Source organism: Canis lupus, chromosome 6, assembly GCF_048164855.1.
Source record: "Canis lupus baileyi chromosome 6, mCanLup2.hap1, whole genome shotgun sequence".
Lineage (NCBI taxonomy): Eukaryota > Metazoa > Chordata > Mammalia > Carnivora > Canidae > Canis > Canis lupus.
Window position 1 is genome coordinate 21,376,440 of NC_132843.1, and position 5,419 is coordinate 21,381,858.

The following is a 5,419-nucleotide window of genomic DNA, read 5'->3' on the forward strand; positions in this document are numbered from 1 at the left end:
ATCCTCAGAACTTAGTTATCTTACTACTAAAACTTTGTGCCTTTGACCAACATAGCCCCATTTTCCCCATTTCCCAATTTCTGCTAACTATCATTCTGTTCTCTCTTTCTTAGTTTGGCTTTTTTAGATTCCACATATAAGTAATATCATATGGTATTTGTCCTTTTAATTTTACTTAGCATAATGCTCTCAAGGTCTATCCATATTGCTGTAAATGGCCCAGAAGTGGGGTTGTTGAGTCAATTATATGGTAGCTTTATTTTTAATTTTTTTAGGAACCTCCATACTGTTTTCCATAGAGGTAGTTGCAATTTACATGCACACTGACAGTGCACAATGGTTCCTTTTTTTCCATATCCTAATATTTGTTATCTTTTGTTTTCTTAATGATAGGCATTCTAATGGATATGAGGTGTTATCTCATTGTGATTTTCATTTGCACTTTCTTGATGATTAGTGATTTTAAGCACCTTTTCATGTACCTGTCACCAATCAGATGTCTTGTTTTGGAAAAAATTGTATTTAGGTCTTCTGCCATGTTTTAATAAAATTATTTGTATTTTTGCTATTGCATTGTATGAATTACTTATATATTTAGAATATTAAAATGCCTTATGAGATATGTGATTTGTAAATATTTTCTTTCATTCCACAGGTTGCCTCTACTTTTTGTTCTTTTTCTTGATTGTGCTTTTTATTTTGCAAAAGCATTTTTTTTTTTTTGAGAGAAAGAAAGCAGAGTGGGGGCAGGTAGAGGGAGACAATATCCCAAGTAGACTACGCCTGAGCACAGAGCCTGATGTGGGGCTCAATCTCATGACCCATGAGGTCATGACCTGAGCCAAAAACCAAGAGTTGGATGCTCAAGTGACTTAGCCATCGGGGCATCCTATGCGGGCACTTTTTTGTATGATGTAGTCCCATTTATTAATTTTTGCTTTTGTTGCTTGTGCTTTTATTTAATATCATATCCAAAGGGTTGTTGCCAAGATCAATGTCAAGGAAGTTTTTTTTTATTGTTGTTGTTTTTTTTTTTTTTTTTTAGGATTTTACAGTTTCAGATCTTATGCTTAAGTCTTTAATCCACTTCAAGTTATTTTTTGTAGGGCAGGTAAGATAGGGGTTCAACTTCATTCCTCTGCTTGTGATTATCTAGTTTTCCCAACACAATTTACTGGAGACTATCCTTTTCCCACCGAGTATTTTTGGTTGACTGTATATACAAGGGTTTGTCTCTGAATTCTCGGTTCTGTTTCTTTGATATATGTGTCTATTTTAGTGTCAGTATTATACTCTTTTCATTACTATAGCTTTGTAGTATAGTTTGAAATCAGGAAGTGTAATGCCTCCAGTTTTGTTCTTCTTTCTTAGGATTGCTTTGGGAAATTCTTAATCTCTCTTTCATTTCTGAAGGACATCTTTGCTGGGTAAAATATTCTTGGTCAGCTATTTCTTTTCTCTTTCAGCACTTTGAATGTATCACTCTACTCTCCTGGCCTGTAAGATTTCTGCTGAGAAGTCTACTAATAGCCTTATAGATGTTCTTTTGTAAATTACAATCTTTATTTCTCTTGATGCTCTTAAGAATCTCTCTTTGTCTTTGATTTCTGATGTTTATTGTAACATGTCTTGGAGAGAATTTCTTTAATTGATTTTTTTTGTTACCTATAAGCCTAATGAATATGGATATCCATATCTTTCCCTATATTTGAGTATTCTGAGCCATCATTTCTTTTAAAAAGTTTTCTGTTAAAAAAAAATAGTTTTCTGTTCCTAACTCCTTTTCTTCTCCTCTGGAACTCTAATAATTCAAACCACAAATTGGTCCTTTGATGATATTCCATAGATTATCATCAAAGAAAAGAAGGTGCCCACAAAAAGCTTTTATAAAAAAATTAACATTTTAAAAAGATAACTTGTACAACTACAAATAATAACAATTTGTTGTAAAATTTATAAAATGTATGGAAATAAAATGCATGACAAAAGTAGCACAAAACCCCATCAGGTAGTAAAAGAAACATGCTGTTGAAAGGTTATTAAGCTACATGTAATACTATACATTTAATGGCAGACTATGGTAGTTAGGGATATATATCATACACTGTAAAGCAATCACTAAAATAACACAACAAAGAGCTGTAGTTTAAAAGTCAACAGAGATGTTAAAATAGTATCATTAAATACAAAGCTCAAGTTATCCAAAGAAGGAAGAAGGGCAAAAAAGGGAACAAATAAGAAATATAACAACAGAAATCAAATAGCAAGATGATAAGCTTATAGCCATCTATAATAATCACATTATATTTAAATTGTATAGATACACTAATTAAAAACAGATTGTCAGACTGTGTAAAAAGACAAGACCTAACCATATGCTATCTAAAAGAAATTCACTTTAAAGATAGAAGGAGGTTAAAATAAAAAGATGGGAAAATACACACAATGCAAATAAATATAAAAAGAAATCTGAATTAGGAATATTAATATCAGACAAAGTAGATTTCAGAACAAAGAATTTTATCTGGGATCAAGAGGGTCACTTCATAATGATATAACAATTAATTTAGCAAGAGGAAATTAAACTCTAAATGTTACTAACACTAATAATGGAGCTTTAGATATATAAAGTAAAACTTGTTGGAACTCTAAAGATAAATAGAAAACATGAATTTATAAATAAAATTAATTTAAAATATGATAAAATAAGACAGCTAAAGTCAGCGATTTTAATTTTCCTAGCTCAATAATTAATAAAATAATAGTCAGAAAATCACAATGGATGTAGAATTCTCACCCATCATTATCAGCCAACTTGGCCTAATTGACATTTAGAGAATACTTCACTTAACCACAACAGAATAAACATTCTGCTGTGTATAAATGACTATAAAAACTAGAAATTAAAGGAGACTTCCTCAACCTCATAAAGGGCAGTTATGAAAAATATACAATTAACATCAACTTAATAGTAAAATTAAAGGCTGAATATAATTCTTTTAAGTTTGGGAACAATGCAAGGATGTCTACTGTCAGCACTTGCATTCAACATTATAATTGGAATTCTAACCAATGCAATAAGGCAAGAAAAGGAAATGGAAAGAATACAGATCAAAAAGGATAAAGTAAAACTGCCTTTTTCATGATGTGATCATCTATGTAGAAATTCTGATGGAATCTATAAAAAATATACAAGAATGAATAATTCAACCTAGCAATATTACAAAATATAAGATCATATACGTATGTGAATCATATTTGTATATACTAGCAATTAATAATCAGAAGTCGAAATAAAAAGTAAAAAATAACGCTCATGTTGGCAATACACAGATTAACATTAGAACAATAAAGAGATGATTAGCATGGACCCTGAATAGAGATGACTTGCAAATACATGAAGCATTTTTATTTGTAATGACAAATATTCTATGATTCCATGTATATGAGATACCTAGAGGATTTAGATTCATATAGATAAAAGGGAGAATGGTGGTTGCTACAAGCAGGAAGAAGGGAAGAGTTACGTGTACAGGATATAGAATTTTAGTTTGGGATGATGAAAAACATTCTGTAGTTGGATAATGGTGATGGTTGCACCACAATTTGAATGCACTTAATGCTGCTGAACTATATATTTAAAAAGATACTTAAAATGGTAAATTTTATGTTATGCATATTTTACCACAATTAAAAAACACATACAAAAAATAAATAAATAATACCCATGTACACTAGCATTAAGAAATATGAATATTCAGGGATAAATAACAGAAGCAACTTTGAAAAGGGAAACTTACCATCAATTTTAAGACTCAATATAGACAAGTAAATCAAAGGAACAGAATAGAATTCAGAAATAGACCACTGCACATATGGCCAATTGATTTGCAAAAAAAGGTACAAGGACAATTTAGTGGAAAAATATAGAGAGTTTAATTTTCACAATGAAAAAAATATATAACCATGTGTTGAAAAATGAACTATATCTCTCAAGATATACAAAATGTACTTCAAAATAGATCACAGACACAAATGCAAAAATTAAAAGTCTAAAATTTGTAGAAGAAAAATAAGGTAAAATACTTCTGTTGTAAAGTTGGGCCAGTTTCTCAATTGTCTCACTATTGAACTAGATAATTCTTTGTTGTCGGAAGGAAGGAGAGGAATGTGCATCTTAGGATATTTAGTAGCATTCTTGGCCTCTACTTACTTGATGCCACTGGTGTCCCTGCCCGCTCTTCTTCAGCTGTGACAGTCAAAAGTGTTTCCAACATTCTGAAATGCCCTGGGTAGAAATATTGACTCTGATTCACAACCACTGGTTTATTTTATTTTTATTTATTTAATTTTTTTTAAAGATTTTATTTATTTATGCATGAGAGACACAGAGAGAGAGAGAGAGAGAGAGACAGAGGCAGAGACACAGGCAGAGGGAGAAGCAGGCTCCATGCAGGGAGCCCGACGTGGGATTCGATCCTGGGTCTCCAGGATCAGGCCCTGGACTGAAGGTGGTGCTAAACTGCTGAGCCACCGGGGCTCCCCACAACCACTGGTTTAAATTTAAAAAAAATTTAACTATCACATCAAAGCACAAACAATGAAAGAACAAATTGATGAGTAGGACTGCATCACAATTAAGGATATCTCTTTTCAAGATATTTTTCGGAGAACAAGGAGGAAGCCTACAGACAGAGGGAATATTTTAAAATCACATACATGATAAAGGACTTGTATTTAGAATACTCTTCAAACTCAATAAGGAAATAATATAATAGAAACCCAAGAGAAGATTTGAGCATATTATTTCATAAAATAAGATTTATGGATGGCAAATGGCTACGTGGAAAGATGTTGAATATCATGTCATTAAACAAACCAATTAAAACCACAGGGAGATACCACTATACACCTATTTTAGCATTTAAAATTAAACAGACTGATGATATCAAGCATCAGAAGGTTGTAGAACAATTAGAACATGGGACACCTGCCTTTGGCCCATGGTGATCAAGGAGTTCCAGGATTGAGTCCCACATTGGGCTTCTTGCATGGAGCCTGCTTCTCTCTTTGCCTGTGTCTCTGCCTCTCTCTCTCTCTCTCTCTCTGTGACTTTCATGAATAGATAAATAAATTCTTAAAACACACACACACACAACTCCTACTTTCCTCAAGTAAATATTGTAATTACTTTGGAAAACAATTTGATAGTTTCTTGATATTAAGTATACATCTACCAAATATTCATCCATTTTACTCTATTCATGAGAAATGAAGTATGTGTTTACATGAAAACATACACAGAATAGCCTTTTTAAGTAACCTAAAACTGTAAATACCCAAATACCTACCAACGTGTGGTATGACCACACAATGAAATATTATACAGTAATGAACAAAAGGGCTATTGATATACCCA

General features: G+C 32.0%; 1 pseudogene; it reads left to right on the forward strand.

The window, feature by feature from the left end:
- Positions 1-3,316: 3,316 nt before the first annotated feature.
- LOC140636105 (U6 spliceosomal RNA) lies at positions 3,317-3,417 on the forward strand (annotated as a pseudogene).
- Positions 3,418-5,419: the final 2,002 nt, after the last annotated feature.